This window comes from Rhinolophus sinicus, linkage group LG06 (assembly GCF_036562045.2).
Source record: "Rhinolophus sinicus isolate RSC01 linkage group LG06, ASM3656204v1, whole genome shotgun sequence".
Classification (NCBI taxonomy): Eukaryota; Metazoa; Chordata; class Mammalia; order Chiroptera; family Rhinolophidae; genus Rhinolophus; species Rhinolophus sinicus.
In genome coordinates, this window is record NC_133756.1 from 164,121,180 (window position 1) to 164,143,347 (window position 22,168).

At 53.9% G+C, this 22,168-nt stretch overlaps 1 protein-coding gene across 14 annotated transcripts in view; it reads right to left on the reverse strand.

Annotated features, from left to right (window-relative positions):
• The window catches only part of SHANK2 (SH3 and multiple ankyrin repeat domains 2), a 457,209-nt gene that overhangs the window by 407,522 nt on the left and 27,519 nt on the right, over nt 1–22,168 (reverse strand). For 13 of the 14 annotated variants that reach the window (XM_074336889.1, XM_074336888.1, XM_074336886.1 and 10 more), the window contains exon 2: nt 20,141–20,245. The exons of the other annotated variant lie outside the window; for it this stretch is intronic. The gene's annotated coding sequence lies outside the window, so the exon portion shown is untranslated. The remainder of the gene's footprint in view (nt 1–20,140; nt 20,246–22,168) is intronic. 14 annotated transcript variants of the gene reach the window in all.

The window sequence follows — 22,168 nt, forward strand, 5'->3', positions numbered from 1 at the left end:
TGTCCAGGTCGCAGCTGGATTCCCAGGTCCAGTCCTGCCATATGGCAGCCGGGTGACTGTCCTGGTCCCGGCCGCGTGAAAGAGGAAGAGGTGACCTGCAGGAGTGCGACCCTGCACGTGAATGTGGGGCCACACAGGTAACACAAGGTGGAGTCAGAGTCTGTACAATGGGCAAGGGGATTTCCGTCCCTGTCCTGGCCCCTTCTCATCATTTGGACCAGGACTGAAGATGTCTCTGGGGAACCTGACCAACCCGAGAAGAGATGCACAGACCCCAGTGAAATGGCCCCAACCCCCTCGGTCCCCATGGGATGCCCAGCAGCCTGCAAGCCCCAACCCTGCCCACCCCCATCATGGCGCCAGGGCCCGTCATACCTGTAAACAGCCAAACATGCCCGGCACTGAGCAAAATAAAAGTATGTTTGCAGAGAGAAAATTGAGGGATCTTCCAGAAATCAGAACAGAAAGGCAGAGCGATGGGAACCAGGAGAGAAGAGATAAAACTGTAACAATATACCAGAATCAGTCCAAGGACATTTCACATGGAACCGAAATAAGTTCTGGAAACGACACAGGAAATGGAGGGAGGGATTTACCAACAAGCTTCTTTAGATGCAACCGAGGAAAGTGATCCGTGAGAAGACTTCTGCCCGAAAGTGAGCACAGATTCAAACTTATTTTAAACACGGCGCTGGTATTTCCATGTGTGGTACCCGGAGCGCCTGTCCCAGGATGACCTGGGCAGGGAGAGGGTGGATCGGGCGGGTGGGGGATGCTTCCAAAAAGTGAAGGCTCCCAGGCCACACCCCAAAACTAACTCCCCAGGGGACTCTCTTGTGCGATGATGTTTGAGACCCACTGACGCACCTCCTGAGGGAGGGAGACCCAGCAGTGGGTGACTTTCACCCGTCTCACCCTGAGATGGATCACACAGGGTGGCCGCCTGGGGGACACCTTATTCTTGCACAGATAATCAATCCCTACACACCCTGCATCTGGGGGAAATGGCTGCATTTCGTCATCCGGGTTTCCTTATTAGGACGTGAGCTCCTGAAGGAAAGGGCACCCACGGCGCACACCATCGCCTTCAGTGCAAAGACACCAACCGCTGGCACGCAGCACGTGGGCTTGAAGAATGACAATCACAATGCAGACCCTCGCGAGAATGACCAGGACAACGCAACCTTAGATCAGCCACCAAAAGGCAAGAAGAGGCGTCGGTACCAGAGAAAAGTGGCCTGAGTGGCCAGAGCAAGAGGAAAGCCCTAGAAGCTGTCCTAGGAAGAGACGGTGTCCCGACAAGATGCCCACTGGAGGTGATGCTGCGATGCTCCCTTCTGGGGGAGCTTCAGGTGCCCCCCGCCCCCCAAAGGAATGCAATTGGTGCAGAACAGGGGGCTCGGCTGCGTGGTGCGTACCACCGGTCCTCAAATGCGGACCCCGTCAGACCCACCTGGGAGCTTTAAAAGGCTCAGACCCAAGGCCCATCAGGTTCAGATAGGCTGAACCACAACCTCTGCTGGGGCGAGAATGAGGAAGAACTGGGATTTTAGAAAGAACTCTACCCCCAGGGCTCCAACGCTCCACCTGGGTTTAGCGTCATGGGTGTGGTCCAGCCTCCCACCACGGGCAGGGACCCCTCATCAACCCCCCAGGTGTCCTCTAGTGCCACTTCCTCCCCCCTTCCAGGGGACGCCTGTGGTGGTAAGAAGGTTTTCCTCTTTTGTGGAGGAGGAAAAAGCCCCACTTTGCTGCATTTTCCAGGTCCTGCGCTGGCTCAGCTGCAGGGCCAGAGCCTTTGCCTCCCACGGAGAGCCTTCCTTCCGGCAAAAGGAAACACTCGTCCCACGCTGGTCCCATCACAGGTTCCGCACGTCCTCCGTCCATCCGCTGGGAGGTGCTTCTCCTGGGCTGCCCCGAGTTTCTGCACACCCAGCAAGGAGAAGCACGGACTCGCCCGCCCCCGACTGACGTTCATACAGCAAACAGCCTTCAAGCTGCACTTGTCTCCTGGGGCTGCCATCGCCAAGTCCCACATACCAGGGGGCCTAAGACAGCAGACGTTACGCTCCCCAGTGCGGGACGCTAGAAGCCCCAAATCAAGGCATTGGCATGTTCCTTCCGAGAGCTGTGAGAGCATCGGTTCCAGGCCTTCCCCCGGCTTCTGGCAGGTGGCCTCAGGTGCCCCTCGGCTCGCAGACGGCCGTCTGCCCTCCGTGTCTGTGCCCTCAGAGCCCCTTTTCTAAGGGCACCAGTCACACTGGATTAGGACCCACCCTAAGACCTCATCTTTTCCAATCGGCTGCAAAGACCCTAGTTCCAAATTAGGTCATATGCACAGGTATGGGGGTTAGGACCTCAGCATGTGTCTTGGGGGGACCCAATTCAACCCTAAACAGAAGATACAGGGTTTCCCTCAGGAGCCAAGGGCCGGCATGCTAACTGTCCTGTTTAGACTGTTTCCGTAAGGTCAGCGTCTCCCTGGCATGATGCAGCCGCTGTGGGTGCCACACCACGTGGCCAGCCCTCTGTGCATCCCCACGTGGTGTGGGACTCTGGGTTCGGGGGACCAGGACACCAGGCCGCTGTTCTGCCTGCTGCTCTGCTGCAGGTAAAGCCTGCTCTTCCTCTCTGACCCGCTGTGTGCGTGTCTCCTTGCAGCATTGTGAAACCGGCAGGCCCATCCGGAGGGTCAGGTCTCAAACTCTCCAGTTCTTCACACCACCCATTCGCCCCAGTTAGAAACTAAGGCATCTGCCTTGACATGCCACATGCCCATATTCTAGCCGTCCCCTGCCGACTTCACCTCCTCAGTCGCTCTCAAATCCCGCCAACCCCCCCCGCACCCCCCCCCACACACACACACACCGTCCTGTGGCCAGCTCTCTGGCCTGGGTCACCTGGAGCAGCCACTCGCCATCCTGCCCACGTCTGCTCAGCCATCTCCCCAACGTCTGTCAACACCTGGCTCAAGCGTTCGGCAGGCGTCACAGCTCCAGGTCACTGCAGAGTCACCGCTTCCTCAGAGGAGGGACCCACGACAAAACCAGGCCAGGCTCGCTCGCTCCATCTCATCAGCAGATGCACGCCTCCCGTCAGCCGTCCCTAACACTACGTGAGGCCCATGTGCTTCCCACGTGTTATTTCACCTAGACAGCAATCGATGGCGGCAGGTAAAGGTGTCCCATCTGACAGCCCTCCCATGGAAGTAAAAGCACAGCAAGGTTCAAAGGCTTCCCAAGGTCACGCAGCCCCCGGCTGACGGCGGTCGGAGTGTAACCACGGGCTGGTTTCAGAGGTCACCGCATGACACCACAACCTGACAGGTGCCTGCCACTGTCCAGTTTGTACTAAACACACGTAAGTGTGATGGAGTCCTGGTGGCCATTAAGTCTGCAAACTCCTTCCAGCAAGAGGTGGCGTCTTAGTTCCCATCTCCTAGAATCAGGGCTGGTCCGGTGGCTTGTGCCAACCAACAGGACATGGTAGAAATCACGCCACATAACTTCTGTGCCTTCAGAGAGCCAAGACTCCCATCCCCACCTCTTGGGATCAGCCCATGTCCAAAGCTCACTGCCTGAGCCCACCTTGCTCTGAGGAAGCCCCAGGCAGCACGTGCAGACACGGGGACTTCTGGAGTGAAAGGAATCACGCCGGCTCACACCTGCCCCCGAGCCCGACCCACAGAATCACGAGCAAGTAAACGATTGTGTTTTAAGTCCCTAAGTTTGGGTGTTGTTTCTTAAGTAGTGGTAGGCGACTGGAGAACATTATTCTAGATCTGCTTCTCGGCTAGCCTGGAATTTGCTCTGAGAGAAAAGGGGCTGTTTGTCTCTGCTCACTGCTGAGCAGCCCTGGGCACTGAGCCCGGCCTTCAACCAATGTGTCCTCAGAGAACAAAGTGAGGCTTTGACTGACATTCCAACACCTCCAGGAAGCCACTGTGGGGACAGCCAGCACCCAGCTGAGGGGTGACTCAGTGCATCTCAGGAACAGGAGGAAAGCAGCCCCTTCCAAGCCCAGCCTTGCACCCCGTCTCTGGTCCTGAATCAGTGGGGGCCCAGAACCACTCAGGCAGCTCCCCCGCCCAAACACACCGGCCCTCTGCAGACAGGGCTGCCAGTCAGGACCTGCATGGGTCCCGCCAGGGACAGAATTCTCCCTCCAGGGAAGGGGGCTTCTGTGTGGGAAAACACGGTTGATATTTATAGCTGACGTACGAGAAGGCAGGTATGTGAGTAACTGAAAGACAGAAATAACTGAGGCCACTCGAACTGCCTTGGCAACCAGTGGAGACAATGAAATCAGCTGTACTCGAAGGTCAACACGAAGCTGGGGTACGGGGCCTGAAGGCAGCATGCTGGCCCCAGGTGGCCCACCCACCATCCATCACGCTCCACACCCTCACTCACCAGCTAGGGGCCCCGACCCTCCTGCACTCTGTGGGTGCCGGCCCCCTGGTCTCAGTAAGCTGAACCCACAGATGGAGCTCGGGTCCATGAGGTCTCCTGGAACCCTGTGCTTTTTGCTGTCAGGGCAGGGGGGTCACCTCCTCTCTCAGTCAAGTGATGGGTCTGAATCCCTGGAAGCTGCCACACCACAGGGCATGGCTGCCAACAGCCAGCAGTCAGTGACCACAGATGGAAAGAGAAGAGATGTGTCTGGTCCCACGGACACGTCTCTGCCGATGGTGAGATGGTTCCATTCACAGCTCTGGGCCCGAAACCATCAAACGGGCGTTTGCTCTAACACCCCGTCCTCGGTTCTTTTCCGAGTCTCCTCTTAACGTGCTGCGGGTTAGGGCTCCAACGCAGTCATTCTGGGGGACACGGTTCAGCCTATCAATGCCCTGGGGGCTGCATCTGTGAGCCTGTTCACAAACACAGCAAACAAACCTGCTCTCTTCACATCACAACTCACATAGGTGATGCGTGCACCCCAATCGCTGGCTGGAATCCAGTCTCTCTGAAAGGAACAAGGTAATGTATGACCTATCCCACCCCCCCAAGCTGTCCCCACAGGAACGCGAACCTTCACGAAGGAATCGTAAATGAAGAGGTCAGGTTCATGGAACAATGCACAGCACCGTCTTGCTTTTATCGGGAAAATGACTTCATCAATCCAATTTTATACTTTCTGCTTTCAGTCCTTACTAGAATGTTCGCCTAATAAATGCAAATTGCAAGGAAATCTATATTCATTAAGCCTTTTTCCTAGCGTTTTTATCAAGCCATCAGGAGGCCATTAGCTCTTACATGTGACAGGAAAAAGCGAGACCTAGAGAAAGCCGCCCAGCCTCGTTCCCAAAGTCCTAGGCAGGCACCCGAGAAATAACGAAGTGCCTCTTAGGAAAGATTACAGCTCCAGCCGGGGGATGTCCCTGCGAAAGGCAGACACCGATTCACACGAAAGCTGTACTGCTCGCCTCTCCTACTGCCTTAGAGAAGTCAGGAAAACCGAACCTGTTACCAGGAAAGTGCTAGGAAAAGGGGAGAATAAAACCCTTCTCATGCTTACCTTGTCAGGTGCCCAGAGAGGCAGATGCCTCCAGGTAAAGCCAAGACGGGACATCCAAGCCATGGCTGTGCCAAAGCCGGGCCCCTCTGTCAGGTTAGACTCAACTCACGTGAGAGGCTGGACCCAAAAGACCAGCTGGGCGCCCCTCCCCTGGCCCACCGGGCATTCTTGCCCAGGATACCGTGGCCGCCCCAACACAGCCTTCCAGCAGGGCCCAGTCAAAGGTGCATTTACCGCTGGAAAGAGGTACCTAGTCCCCAGGCTCACCCACTGACAGCAGAGCTAGTCCGTATCCTAGGGCTGGACCTGGAGCTACACGTTCCAACACCTCCTGACCCCACAGAGAGGAGGCACTGGGCTCACCATCACAGCAGGACACCAAGCCTTGGGAACACCCGCCAAGGTCGGAGGGCACTGGCGTGGCAGTCAGGCCTGGAGTCCGGCCGGCCGGCTCGCGGTGTCCTGGATACCACAGCCTCCCTCTGGGAGCTCTCCCCTGGAGGTCTCCATCCTTTTGGGGGCCCCTCGGCACCTGTATTAGTTTGCTAGGGCTGCCAAAACTAAGCACCACAGATGGGGTGACGACAAACATTTACTGACTCTCAGCTCTGGAGGCTGAAGTGCAAGATCAAGGCGATGGCAGAGCTGCTTCCGCTTCCTTCTGAGGCTGCAGGGAAGGCGCTGCTCCAGGCCTCTCCTCGGTGCATAGACGGCCGTCCTAATGTGCATGTGACATTCTCCCAGGGCACGTCTGTCTCCAAATCTCCCCTTTTTATAAGAACACCAGTCACACTGGAGTAGGGTCCCCTAATAACTCCATGTTGACTCGATAACCTCCGTAAAAATCCCATCGGCAGACACACTGTCGTGCTCTGGGGAAGGACAGCAACACACGAATTTCACAAGGACACGGCTTGGCCCATGACGACACTGCCAGCTGGATTGGTTGGGCCGAGAGTATCACCAGTCCTGTGTTACAGGGAACTCACGGCACAAACGGAACCCCAAAAACCCCAAAGCCTGACTACCATCGTCAAACGTATCACCACCAACTCCAGGGTGGGGTGAATGGGACGGGCAGGTGTCCAGACAACTCGCAGGAAAAGCATCTGAGGAGGGCTGGGTGCAGGTGGCTGGGCTATGGATACAACGAAACAGAAGGCACCCTGTGCAGTGAGCCAGGGTGCTCCCTGGGCCCAGCATCAGGGCCGGGGGTTAGGGCTGAGGCCCGGGGAGCCTGTGAGGTGTGTGTGGGGAGGGGGCACGCTATGTGGGCTTCAGCCCCACTCTCCACCTTCAACTATTCACCAACCACCTTAACTGACGGGACCGCATACCCCAAGGTGACGTCTCTCAATCACCTCACTTTTATAAGTGCAGGTTTTATTTAAAAAGAAAATCCAGAATCAAGCCAGTAAGCATGACTGCACTGCTGGATCCGAGGGGCCATGCCAAGGCGGGACAGGCAGGTTCCAAGGCACGGCCCAGGCAGAGAGAGCTGTGCAAGATCTCAGAATTCCAGGACCATAAAAATTACAAGCTGTTACACAGACAGGCGTGAAGCATCTGCTGAAATGGCCATAAAGTGTCTTCAGAGCCAACCTGCAGGTGATTTAAATGTCTTAGGAGAGCCCAAGGGATGCAAACCGGTACCAAGTGATGGAGGATGGAGGAAGTAGGCTATAAACGTTCTTACAAACTGCATACAAAACAATGCCGGCTTCTCTAACTGCAGCAGGAGCCGGGCCTCTGACTTAGGAACCCGCCAGAGCTAGGAGAGCGTCACCTGCAGGCGGGACCCCGGGGCAAACACAAAGCCTGGTCCTGGCCACACGCCCTGGTCTTCCCGCCTGGGGCTGGTCTGTCTCCTTGGTGAGTCAATGTGCAGTCACCCCAAGAAGGCTTAAACCTAGAGACAGACATAAAGAAAGCCACCAAAGCCACCTAACTAGTATGGGACATTAAATCCAGAAATGTACCTGTTTATCCTTGGCACTGAAGACTGCCTAAAAAATTAGTCTTGTTACTGTCAAAATATGCAACCAAACCAGATTTAGACATGAGATCTTACTCTGAAAGTATAATTTTAAGAAAACGGAAAACATTTGTAGAATGTTTCAGAGAACATAAGACCCCCACCCCGACCCCATTTTCAGCGTAATTAAGACTTACAAGAATACTTAAATACGTCGAACAGAACTTCCTGTCAGAATTTAAGGGAATCTGAGTTTGTACACAAGATCCCACTGTTAGCAAGGCCCCCCTCTTAGTGTGTCCTCTCATCAGCCAGATTCATAAATATCACGGCTGTAAATCACATTTGCAAGCTTTGAGAAAGTTCGGTTCTTGGATGGGTACCTCCAATAAATTAACGACTAATTCTGAAATCACAAATAACCAAAAATACTCTTCTGTGGGTGGGAAACTTTCCCCTGGGGAACAATAAGAGACTCGCCTTGGCAATCTGCTTGCCACAAAGGAAAGCCAGCCACAGAGAGATCTGAGGGCTCTGCAGCTCTAGCTCAGGACTGCCATCCAGCCAGGGCGCTCGGCCCGCCTCTGCCTCTCTCTGCCAAAAAGGAAAGTCAGCGTACACCCTAGAAGTTGCCAAGGCTCCAGCAGGCAAACCCGGGCTCTCCCATGAAAGACCCGGAGGAGCCATCCCTTCCTTCCTACAAGTACCTGAGCACAGACTGCGAGCCTAGCTCTCTCCCTAAGGGACACACCATTGAACAAAGCCAACAAAACTCCCTGCGCCAGAGAGCGTCCATTCTGCTGAGAATTGTAACAGAAGTGAAGGGAGAACAGCCTTTCAGTTAGGTGAGTCCATGCCATCGGCTGCCGCATGCGGAACCCTCGGAAGCATTTCATTCACTGAGCAAATCTCTGGCCCTTCCCAATCAGGGGTAGGGAGGTTACAAGACTCCACCAGGCAGCAGGTGGCACCAACTTCAGGGCTGGCTGACCCAGCCTCAGTCAGGTGGCACAGGAGGGTCTAGGATGCCCGGCCTTCACAGACCGTCTTGCTCTGTCTCTCCAACTGTGCAAATCCCGTCTGCTCCACTGCACCGTAAATCCCCAGGCCAGGGACCCTCTCCATCCTGGACTTGGCCTCTGTTCCCTACCGGGCACCTGGGTGGGCACCTGGGTGGGCTTTTTAGAAACAGCTCGATTAACCGGAAGGAAGTTGCTGAGCCTCATCTGCCATCCGCTCTTGGCCCAAGGAAAGGGCATTTAAAGCAAAGGGACTTAATGACGAACCTGGGCCCTAAGGGCTGGGAGGCGAGCTCCCCTGCTGTGAACTCCGATGAAAGAGCCGCCCCTATTTGCACACAGAGACCACAACTGCTAGTGACGTCCAGCGAGTTACAGTTCACAGAGCACCTGACCAGCCGCCATCTCGCATCGGCCTCACAGCAAGCCTTCGTGGACGGAAACCTGAGTTCGCGTTTTTGCCTTTCCATGTTAGGAGTTTTGTGGATGATCCGAGTGGAGTGGGCACTGGGGCGGCCTACCTGGCACCCTTCCCAACAGGACCTCACCTGGTGGAGGGAGCCTGCAGCTCTCAGTAAAACAGCCCGTTCTCCCAGCCTGACACTGGCAGAGGTGGCACATGTGGCGTTAGGAGAAGTCCCTTATGGGGCTTCCAAGGGAGGTTTCTGCATCCCCAAGAGAGAACCACAGGAAACAGGCTCCTTCTTCCTTAGGACTCGGTCAGAACTTTCCACCCTCTCGCTATCAGTCTGGGAACGTGGAGAGGAAAGGGACCCTGGCCAGCACTGGGCTCCATTCCACTCCCACCCTAGTCCTGGCCACAGCTTACTCCATGCCACAGCCTGAAAGCCAAGACCAGACTCTCCCGCCCAGCCGCTGTCCTTGTGTGACATTCAAAATTCAGAAGGCAGAAGCCAGGTGTCTACAAGCAAGCGAGGTCTCAGAGAAGGCAGGGTTTTCGGAGGCAGAGGTGGTTCTGCAGCCTGCAGCCACGGCCGTAGCTTCTGATGCCCACACACCCGTGGCAGGCTCATCCTGCTGGGCTCAGAGCCGTCCCAGGATTGATGACTGCACGTGCCCATTTCCGCCAACTCCATCCTGTTCTGCTTGGCCAGCTGCCATCCCACCACGGCCAACAAGGGGCCATGCCCCTGGGGTGTCACTTTCCCATGGGACAGCATTCCAGTCTTGGCACTGCCTGCCACCTGCTGTGTGGCTTTGAGGAAGTCCCTAGACCTCTCTGAACTTCAGCCCCTTCTCCCGTCACATGGAACTTTGATTCTCAGTAGACAGAGTGATGACGGTTAAATCAGACACTGTCTGCACACACGCTATGTAAACTGCAATTAGGAGACAAGTTCTGTGATTCTTGTTAATAAAACAAATGCCACACAAAAGTCAGACTCAAATCAATGTAAAACAGTTGATGAAAACAGCCTGTGTATTAGAAAACAAAACACTCAGCAACAACTTGGTGTCACGGAGTGAATGCAGCCAGCATCTGCAGCTCCGCAAATGGGCAGCAAGAGCCCAGACCCGGAATGGGGTGGATGTGACCTAAGGAGAGCGCAGGGCCCGAGGACGCCCTCCAGCCATGGTGACTGCAGTTCACGGCCATCTGCTTCCTTCCGGTCATGGCCGCAGTAAGAGCCACTTCGTGAAGGAGACAGGTACAGGTGGCAAGAGGTGACCTGGTTCTCCAGGACTTTTCTAAAAAGTGCATTCTCTCCAGGTGGCAGCCTGCAGAGGGAGGGAGAGAACAGATGTGACCGCCAGCCGACTGTCCCTAGTGCTGGCCTCCATGGGTGCCACTGAAGAAAGTTAGTCACCGGGGACCATGGAGGGAAAATAGCCCACGTGTGACCATCAGGCTTTGCTGTATGGAATTCTGACCACCTGCAGCGGAAGAGACAGCCAGCGACCCAGCTCAGGATGCACAGACCCTGTGACCACTTGTGTCAGTGTTGCTGGGGACAGTGTCACAGGCATTAAAGATGTGAGAGGACAGCAAAATGCCACGAGGACAAAGCCAAGAGAGTGGAATTTCATTTCAACACATGTTCTTCCAAAAGGAAGGAACATTTCTGTCGTCTTGTTTGCTTCTTAGACTATTTTTAGAGCAGCGGGTTCCCACTCAGGGTCTGAAGTGAACAAACTTGAGAGGAAGGTCCAGAGATTTCCCATCGCCCCCCTGCCCCCTCCCCCACACCTGCACAGCCTCCGCCACCGGGAGGCACATTTATTATAATTAATGGACCCACAGAGACATGTCATTGTCACCCAGAGTCCACAGTTTACATCAGGTCCACTCTTGGAGTTGTACTTTCTGTGGGTTTGGACAGATGTGTACTGACAGATATCCACCATTATAATTTTCACTGCCCTAAAAATCCTCTGTGCTCCATCTATTCACCCCTCCCCCACCTGGACAACCTGATCCTGTTACTGTCCCCACAGTTGTCCCTTCCCCAGAATGTCACATCATTGGATTCACAGTATGTGGCCTTCTCACACTGGCTTCTTTCACATAGTCATATGCATTTAAGGTCCCTCCATGTCTTTTCATGGATTGATAGCTCCTTTCTCTTTGGTGCTGAATAATACTCCGCTGTCTGGCTGGACCAGTTTATTTATCCATCACCCACCGACCTGCTGCCAATGAGGAAAGCTCACTCGAGCTTTGGTAAGCCAGAGTCTGGGGGAAGGGAGCAGGAGCAGATGCCCAGAAAATGCCGTCTCCCCACCGGCTCATCGCGGGACTGCTGACGGGGGCGCCAGGAAGAGGAATGGGGCATGTGACCCAGCCCCTCCGAGGACAGAGCTCAGGGCTGACGGGTTGTCGCCTGATGTCTGCACCCACCCTCCCTTCCTTCCTTTCCATGAAGGCACCCCAGTGAGGTGCAACAGGAAGTAGCCAGGGAGGAAAGACCTGCGTCCCCACATGCCCTGGCAGTCCCAGGCCCACACGCCCCTCCTCGGACCGGGGATCTGCGTCGGGTGTGGCCAGAGGGTGGATCACAGAAGTGTCCAGGTCCTGCCAGCTCTCACCTGGTCTCCCATTCTCCATCCTGTACCTCTGTCGTCACTCTTGCCAGCTTTGGGCCATCGGACAACCCAACGATCACAGCCTCTCTGTTGGCGGATGACCAGGCCACCCTCCACGCCAGCCTCCCCAACCCCTGACCAGGGACACACCCGGCTCTGCCTCGGGCCCAGAACACACTCCTGCAGGGACCTCCTCCTTCCAGCCCCCATGTACTCACTCTTGCTGGGTTCCCATGAACCAACCCGGTAGGAGGGAGAGCTCGTCCGTCGCCCCGAGAGCCCAGCATGGCCACAGCCTCCCGTCCACGGGGCGACCGTCCCCTCCCTCTGACCAGCGTCTGCCTGCTTGCACGCCCAAGAGAGCAATTCTCCCTCTGGGTCTTCTCACATCTGTTTGTTAGGATTAAACTTTAGGACGGTAAGTCAGCTGCCCAAAGGTTCCCGAATGTGGGTGGGAAACCTGGGGAATATCGCTAAATTCCACCAGGAGGAAAGTTCTGGAAAGAGGCAGATCTGCATATGCCCCCACCCCAAACTACCAAGCCCCTTAAAGCCAATCTGGAATTCTGGATTAGGGAGGCACCATTCGTTAGCATGTTGGTGGCAGGGGAGTGGCAGGGTCACTTGGAGGCAGGGGTGCCCACAGGGCCACATCGGAATCATTTTGGGGGCCACTGAGATTTGGGCAATGGGAGACAAGAGAGGCCCGGCGACATCTGTGCCCCCCGGGATGCAGCAGAGGAAGAAGGGGCTCCAGTCAGCACGAATGGTCTTGCCAGCCCCATACCCCCATCCTAGGGGACCCCTGTCCGATTTGTCTGTGTCCTGAGCCGGCCTGTGTGGGGACCCTCCGTGTCTCCTGAAGGGAACAGAAGAGGGAAAAATGAACACACGAACTCTCCACACCAGCTCGTGTCACCTGCGCCAGTAGGTGTGACTGGTAAGGAAGCGCAGGACGGGGTGTCAATGTCAAGTTTCTGCGTTTTCCCTGACACCCTGGCAGGTACATTCGGACTTCCGTCCCCATTTCTGCAGAGAGCTGAGCTCACAAGAGAGAAAACACCCTGACGGGCGGGAACTCGTCAACACATTCGCTGTGCCTGGCAGTCCCCTGCGACTTTAATCAGACATTACTTTGAATCCATCCCATGAGTGTTACAGCTCCTGTTAGACGGGCTGCGCTCTCTGAGAACATCCGGGAGAACGAGCAGCAGGAGACGCGTGTGCAGTGGCCATTGGCGGGAAGGAGGAAATATAAAACAGACACAGAGGCAAAATACTGAGAGAACGTGGGGCCAGCAGCCCCTCCCCCATCCCTGCTATGCTCTGACAGGTAAATTACCGTATGTTGCCATATATAATGTGCACTTTTTTGCCGAAATTTGTGAGGGGAACGTAATACATGGGTAGTACTAATTCCATATCTATATAAGTGTTTTTAATGCTTTTATTTATGCTTATGAGTTAAAAGTGTAACTAGAAATCAATAACAATATCCGTATGCAAAATAATATCCTGGAATACGGTAATCGGTTTTGTTGAACTTAGGACGAACTTGCAATGAGGAAGAGTTCTTGGCCTTCTATGATGTGTAAATATCGTAAATTTGTTACCGGTACATAAAGTTTCTTGTACCATGTATCTGTCCTTGTGTTTTGTAACTATTTGTTACATAAAACTTCTTGTACCATAATATGTTAAAAAATAAACGCTAAAATTCCTTTATAATACAAAAAAACAAATACCTAAATGTAAACAAATACTTGAATTAAAAAATTAAAACAAAAGATTGTTTCCCTGAAAATTGGGGGGAAAAACGTGGGCGCAAATTATACACTGCAAAATACGGTACATTACTTTCATAGGAGCACCTATGGAACCACAGCAAAAATTACAGTGTCTCTCCATTTGCTTCCTAAATACCTGCTTGCTAACTAGGCAAACAATATTTGGGGACCCTCAGTCTCCTTATATTTGTAATATAATAAAAACATCAACAGTAAAAAACAAAGAAAAAAAAAGGGACAATTTGGATTCAACCAAACACCCTGAATGTTATTTCCAACAGTCTGAGCTAGGTCAAACCAACCCCAGGTCAGAAGGTTTACAATTAATCGTCTCTGATTTCTCCCTTGTTCTATCCAAGAAAAGGTAAAATTAGCAAGTTTCTAAGTACTTTCAGTGCTTTGCTGAAATACAGGTGACGTTTTCATCCAGGAAGCAACACTAACTGCCAAGAAGAGGGTGACAGAGGCCAATTCCTCTCCCTGAACCAGCTCTCCTCTTCTAGTGCTTGTTTCCCGATTCTCAGCACCCATTTCCCCTGAAGCCCTAAGCCAGAACTTTCTGGAAGGTAGGCCCCTGGTGCATGGGCACTGCTCCTCTCCAGACTGAAAGGCTGGGTGACAGTAAAGAGTCCCTCAGTATTCGTTCCTGTCTGCTTTTGAGTTCCTTACCAGAATTTCAATGAATTCCATTAAAAAAATAAGACAGAGAAAGAGATGAGAGTCCTGAGGATATGCTGGGGTGGCCGTCTGGAGGCTCCCCAGGAAAACTTTGAAAAGCTTTAAAAAATAAAAAGCCTAGAATCCAAATATGAAGAAAGCTGCCTGGAGGTCCACCTATACCAGCATTGCTGTATTTTAACCCAGGAGGGGTACAGAAAGCAAACGCAGCTGTGCTTGGTGAGTTCCAGGCGTGAGGCAGGTGTGGCTGGGGGACCAAGGTGAGGTGGGTGGAAAGGGCCAGGGCAGGGAGCTGCCACCCCAGGAAGAGGGAGCCCCAACAGGGGCGTGCATGCAGGGAGAGGGCACAGAGGTGGAAGTCCAAGGGCAGGGACGGAGTCCCACCCGGAAACCCTACTCCGAGGCTGTTTTACAAACCCCAGCAGCTCCAGTGGATGTTAGCTGCCAAGGCGGGGCTTCCCCACCCTCCCTCGTGGAGTCCAGGGAAGGAGTGGGGGGACATCCCAGACAGGCATGAGACAGTCCGCCTCGAAGCAGCTCACGGGAGAGCGAGGTGGGCACAGCAAAGGGGCCACGGGGCCATCTTGGGACAAGAAAGACTGACTCTGCTTCCCCCTGTGTGTGACCTCCAGCGAGATATTTAACCTCAAGCCTCAGTTTCTTTATCTGTCAAATGGGCTTAATGCCACCCACCCGGAAAGCCTGGTGGGAGGCTTACAGAAACAACGTAGTAAGACACTCAGCACAAACCCTAGACATGAGTGCTCAGCAAATACAACGTGAAACAACCAGAGGCCACAGTATGCATACGCACACACAAGTACACATGCACGCAGACACGCATGCACATGCACATATACACACATACACCCTTACTGAGGTTGAGACAAGAGTTTACTAAATTTTGGCATATCACGGGCCAGGAATATCAAGAAAAAGAAATGTCATGATGCCGTGAGGATGCCCGACCTTTACGTTCCCAGGTAAAGGTATTTTGAGAAGTGAGATGCTCTATCACCACCAGTGCCTAACAGGAAGGACACGCGCCCTGATGTCGGGGAAACTCATAGAGTACAGCCCAGTCCTTCAAATCCAGTCCACCGAGCTTCATGACGAACTCCCTCTCAGGCCCTGACTCTCCTCACTGCACCCCAGACTGAGGAAGCTGGTCAGGAACAGGCCAGACAGGGGGCAGAGCCTGGAAGCCGGAGCCAAGCCGATCCCCAGGGCGTGAGAAATGTGTCTGCCAAGTACTGTTGGGGACCTGATGGCAGAACATGGTGGGCGGCAGGGCGGGGGCTGCAATGTGCTGTTCTGATCAAGTCACGTTTGCACTGGATGGGGAGCACCCCAACCGGGCCCATCAGAATGCACCCAGCCCACTTCTGGCCTCAAGTAAACCCACGTGCGCACAGATGCCCCCATGGGGTGTGCGTGGCGGAACGGGATGCTGATTCGCTTTGACATGACCCTGGAGAGGAGGGTGGTGCGCGGGGACCAGCCAAGCGCAGTGCGGGAGGGTGTCGGCCTTCCCATGTCACACAGCACCACCGTGAGCTCGGCCTCCGTGGGGTCCCACCTGCTCTCAGAATCCGTCACAGCCATGGAGAGGTCACAGTCCTGCCCAAAAGCTCTTAGTGGGGAAAGGGGATAAATCCTGCCAAAATCGTGTGCAAGACTGTGGGTGCACACGTGGACGCACACTTTTCACATAAAACTCTCATCGGATGCTCACAACTCTGTGACCCTCAAATGTGACAAACAGTTGGGTTAGACACCTTCCGAGGGGACTTTCAGCTGCACACCTCAGTCCTAAGGTGTCACTGGGGGCTGTCTTGTAAATTCATCCCTTGACAATGTGTGGTCTCACCACCCTAGAAATTCCAGGCATGGTACCTGATACTTTCCATTTGAAATTGATACCTGTATTTGTATTCACGTTAATATGATCTGATTCAGTCATCACCTCCGACACCTGTCTTCCCAGCAGGCTGGATCTATCAGCCTCGCTCCACTGGGCAATTTCCACCCACTCGGCACGGGCTCAGCAGACAGAAGACCCAGGCTCCAGCCAGAGCAGCCTCATTCCACACCTGGACGCGGGTTCACCTGCTCCGGCAAACACACCCAGCAGCCTCAGGGCTGGAAGTGAGATTGACGTGGGGAACAGAGGCGCCAACAAACTCAGCCTTTGCCCACAGTTCCATCACGGCACCCAGATTCCCTCATTCCTTTATTCCGCTCTTCCGGAAAACAGTTTGTTCCAATTTCTCACTCTCATAAATGGTACCAAGTGGAACATCTAGGCTCACAAACCCACTTCACTCTTCTCTCAGGATAAATCCCCAGGGACAGGATTTGGGGACCAGAGAGGGTGACCACACTCTTGTTACACGGAGATTCCGACACTGCATAAGGAAAGTGCTGTCACTTTGCCATGGGTTAAGTCATCACATGTGCCATTTGGGGCATTAGGCGTCAACAGCGTTTCTGAAATATCAGAGCGTCCCCAGCACGCAGTATGACACAGGGCAAGGCCAGCGTGAGCACCCGGACACTGTCTGCTCCTCTGGAGCAGATCTGCGACCTTCCCTTTCTGGTTCTTGTGAGCCCGCCAACTCCCACGGAAACATGTGAGCAGCTTTTCAGACAAAGTGTATTTGTCGTGTCTTTCATTTTCTGTACTTTGTGCAGTTGTGACATTTGGGGGCGGGACTACAGACCCGGGGAGAGGCCGTCCCTCCCAGGGCACCACACACTGGGCACACTGCTGACGACCAGTCCAGTGGGTCACAACCACGATGAGAGCCCTTCAGGCCCACCAGGACGGCTGGGATCAAGGAGACAGACGGTAACAGGCATGGGCACGGGCGTGGGGAAATCAGAGCCTCAGACAATGCTGGTGGGGACGGACGTACAATGGCACAGCCACTAGGAAAACAGACTGGCAGCTCCTTCCAAGGTCAAACCCCGGGCTACCAGCTGACCCAGAAACACCACACGGAGGTTTGTACTCAGCCGCAGTGAAAACTGGGTCCACACAAACACCCGTCCAGGAGTGTCCATGGCAGCGTTACGCCTAACAGCCCACATGCCATCAGGGATGATGAGCAGGTACGTAACATCCCTGGGGGTCCGTCCACACAACGGAATGTGATTCCACGAGAAAAACGTGGATTTGGCCCACAAGCCATCGTTTGCCACTGACCCCCGAGGCGCCCTTGTGGGAGAATCACATCACTTGCGCATTGCCATGGAAGAAGCGAGTTCCTGCCCACGCCCTGTCCTTGCGAATCCCGTCTGATCTCACATCTCCACCCGGGAAGGTCGCCCAGAATGTCAGACATCCTCTGGTGCCTGCCGACTCGTCACTAGGGCGGTCTCATTATATCCTCGGGTGGGGAAAAATAATTTAAAGCAACACCAAAGAGCACTTCAGGAAAACGGACTCCTGGAATTCAGTCCATCTAACATCTTCAGTGGTCCTGAGACTTCATAACACTGTAAATTAATTCCGTTACTCCCAACTGGAGCCCCGCTGCCACTAATTAGACGATACCCGGGCTACTACGCTACCACGCGAGGGGGAGTTTCCTTTTTTGTTCTGAGTGGCGGTGGGAGGTGATCATTACAAAAGGCTCGAAACCCTGAACCCACGCAGGTTTATTACATGATAACTGTCTCCACTGTGAGATGACACTGTAGGGCGGACATGAGGCACCCACAGGGGGAGCTCGTCATGAATGGAGGCCCTTAGGACACTGGGAGGCCACTAAGGAGCAGGGTCCCTTTGTGGCTTCCATGGGGGCAGAACTGGGGCACCTGAGGATGCAGCTGAGACGGAGAAAAAGCACCCAGACCAACCCTGGCCTGATGGATGATTCTGCCTCCGGCTCCGCCCCCCCCTGCCCCCCCCCCCCCCGCACGGCCTGAGTCCACAGATCAGCCTCTAAGAGACCGAGACCTTCCCCGTCCACACCCCCAGGGCCGCCATCCTTCCTCCAGCTGAGGCCCTGGGAAGCTCTTGTTGGGCCAACCTCCCAATGCACAGCCACTCCCCGTCCTGGAGATGGCCACCTGTGTGGCACAAAGAGCCCTGGTTTGCAAACCAAGGTGACAATAAACTTGCTCCCAGCCTTTGTGAGCTGCCCACACTGGCTTCTTGCCATCTGTCCCCTTGTATATCGATGGCAATCACATGGTGGGGACTGAGTGTCCCCACCATGTGGGTACCAACAGCAGTTCTCTAAGAACAAGCTTGAGGCCCAGCCCTGCCAAAGGATTTCCAGGGGAACGGGGCAGCACGCCATCACCGACCCCAGAACGGTGATAAGCAGAAGCTCGGATCAAGGTCCTTCTCTCAGGAAGAAACCCGGAGGAGGGAGAGGGCCCGGGTGCCCACCGAGGCTGACAGAGGCTTGATCTGGTCATGAACCACCAAGGCTGGCCTGAGGCAGATGTCCCCAAAGGCAGAAACACAGTGCCCCGCGGGACCCCAGCTCTGCCTCCAGAGGCCACTCTCCATGCACGCTAAGCGCCACGCCAAGGAGGTCAAAGGCAGCCGTTACTGACAGCGTCGTGTGGTTCCACCAGCACCTGGACCTCCCCAGGAGCCTGCAGAAGGGTCCTCTCTCTGAGCCTCTCCTGCCTCTAGAACAAAGGAGCGGACCACATCCTCCACCAGAGTCATGCGCTCTCGTGTGGACCCAAATGACACGGCTCAGCTGAGCGCCTGTAAATGAGCGGGGACCGCGTGCCTGCCAGTGTTCAAGCAGGTGATTCCTTGACAAGCGAGCAGCATCTCCATCAGCTGGAGACAGGCCCTGCCTACGTCACAGCTCCACAGAGCCTAGACCCAGGCCCTACCCCTGCCAGAAAACGCCTGTCCGTGCCCAAAGGGGCGGGGGTGGGGGTGGGAAGGGCAGAGGCCACGTGGACGGAACACGGGGAAAGGCTTGGCCAAGGGCAACGAGGGAGTCCAAACTGGATTTCAGAGAGGACGGGGCTCTGCGGAGCTGCTAGCAGGCGACCCCCAGAGCCCATGGTGACCAGGACCAGGGTGGGAGCAGGGGCTCCAACATTCCGCTCTTGCCTGCAGTAGGTACTATGTCCCCAGGACACGCACTCTCATTGGGGTCTCAGTGTTTTCAGGACAAAGCCCAGATATACAAGCAGTGTGTGTATATAAACATATACACAGAATTTTCATAGTATTATCATTTCATAGGATTTCCACAGTATTATAATTTCACTGGCGTGGACAATTAGGAAAACATTGTCTATATCTTCTTGGACAGGCGATAATAGAAAATGATTGAGAAACACTGCCCAGAGGGGTCTGAACCTCATGTATCTTCCTTTTGTGGTCCCCAGTACACAGGGGACAGGCTGGGAGGCAGGCCGTGGCATCAGAAAGAAGCCAACGTGTGCGGAGCCTGGGCAGTTCTCAGCACCACCGCGGAGTGCGTGAGGAAGGCATCGACCTGCTGGCAGCCCACCTCCTCGCCTGCGAACGGCGATAATTCCACTTTCTTCACGAAGTCAGTCATGGTAAGCATCCACGTTCAGGCAGCGTTCCGCAAACTCCGATTTTAAGCCATTGTTACAGATAAAATGATACCCGTGGAGCAAACAGTAAGAGCTCCACACGGCACAGGGCACAAGACAGTGAGCTCAGGGCATGTCTTGATTCTGTGGAACCAGAGGTCATGGGCTTCCCTCCATTGCTCCCTGCACCCGGGCACAAACAGATGTTCCCTGGTCTATGCAAAAATGGAGAAGTGCACCCGTGGCACCCCCTCCACCATCTCTCCTTAGCCAAGTCCATAATGGGCACAGCAGCTAGGACAGCGCTGAGTGGACACAAAAAGCCAAAACTGGGGCCTTGAGCCGTGGTCTCACTAAGTCCCCTCAAGGTGACATTAGCTGGGCACCAACAAGCAGCTTTGTTTCCCCAGCACCACGAGTAACTCCAGCCACCCTCTCCCTACCCTAACACAAAACTGGGGGCCTGACCATGAGGGCCTGTCTTCGGGACATGGGGCAAAGGGGTTAGGGGACCACACCGTGTCAACAGCGACTGGCTCGCAGGTGACAAAGGAGCAAATGTTGTAACTCACCAGAGAGGCTGGCAGACAGGGCCCCACAGAAAGAGTCCTTCAAACAGGAACTGTGTGCACTCCAGTGGGCCAAGGCACGAGGCTGGGGGGAAGTGGCTTCCAGAGCTGTGAAAATAAGGGGACCAGGACATGGTCAGAGGCTGTCAAGAGGCAGAATGTCACTTCAGGTGGATCCTGCCATCTCTGAGCTGAAAACCAGGGATGACACTCTGCTTCCAGAAAGACTGAGTACACACACTTTCCCTGATTCTTCCCAGAAGGAACAACTAAAATCTCAGGATGCTGCAGAGAAATCGGACCTATGCCTCGAAAGGTGGAGAGGAGAAGGCAGCCAGGCCAGGGGCCGTGGCACCGGAGGAAACACAGGGCAGTCAGTCCTTTGGGTTGGCTCTTTGCCTCATATCCCAGACGTGGTGCTGAAGATGCTGGAAACCCAGAAGCAGCAGCAGAAGCCGACAAAAAAGGCTGCAACAAATGACTGTTCTCTCTAGCGAAGGGACCAGCAACATGGCAGCCTAACAAGACAATATGATTAGACAATAACCCCAGCCAGGCACCACAGGAAACACGGTGCACCCACACTACCAACCCCGACCCAAAACGGCAGAGCCGAGTAGGGAGCCTGGACACCACCCTTGGGGGACTGGAAGGAGGCTCCCCAAACCCCCTTGGGGTGGTGTCAAATAAGGCCAAGGAGGGAGCTGCGACTTTCATCCCCACCAGCGAGTGCTACCAAATGCTCCTGTCACTCTGTTGTGCTAGCACAGGCCACACAGGAGCCTGGGTTTCCACAGCCACATGGCACTGACAAGGCACCCCACCCTCACCCCACTGGGCTGGCGTATCAGAAGAGGACTCACAGAGTCAGGACTTTCTCCAGCACCAACAATAATGAGGCCACGCCCACCACGGTTCCAGTGGAGACCACACGGGGAGCAGGAACCCACAACCACCCCCCAGCAGCAACAAGATGCTTCCCCCTTGGGTAACAGCAGGTCAATCGGGGACCCTGGACTTGTACCTCCATCTGGCAGTAACGCGGCAGCAGCCCCCTTACGTGTGCGAGCAGTGTCAAAGAGATAAGCCAACTGAAACAGAAGGTCTAAGTAGGACCCACAGTTCCATAACATAATACGAAAAAGCACATGCTTCCACTGGAAATCATTCATTGACCCAAGAACCAGGAAGATCTCAAATGGAAAACAGACAACCAGCAGGAGCCATCACTGATAGAGGTGTCAGAAGCAGCTACACATTTAAAGCAGTCAAGATAAGAATGCTTCAATAAGCAATTATGAACATGCTAGAAACAGATTGAAGAAAAAAAAACACAGAAAACCTCACAAAGAAAGAGAAAAAGCTCAGCAAACAAACAGAACAATAACAAGTGGGGATGTTAAAACTGAAAAATACAATAACTGAATGGACTCAGTCAGTGAATGGACTCAAGAGGAGATTGGTGGGGATAGAAGAAATAAATGATCACTGATCTAGAACCTGAAACATAAAATTACCCAAACGAAACAACAGAAAGAAAATAGACTAAAAATAAATAGAGCCTCAGGGACCTGTGTGACTGTAACAAAAGATGCAACATTCGACTCATCGGAGTCCCAGAAAGAAAGAGAGGGGTAAATAAGACAAAGTACTCAAAAATACAATGGTCAAAAACTTTCCAAATTTGGCAAGAAACATAATCTACAGATTCAAGAAGCTGAACCCTCAAAGAATAAAGTCAAGGAAATGTACACCAAGATGCATCAGAATTAAACTTCTGAAAACTAATAATGACCAAGAAAAAACTTGAAAGCAGGCAGAGAAAAAAATACCTTACAGACGGGGGAAAACAACTGAAGTGGTGGTGTATTTCTCGTCAGAAACCATGGAGGCCAGAAGGAAGTAGCACAAACTTTTTCAAGAGATGAAAGAAAAGAGCTATGGGTCTAGAGTTCTATGTCCAGCAAAAATATCGAGTAAGAATAAAGGGAAAACCAAGATATTCTCAGATGAAGGAAAACTAAGAGAATT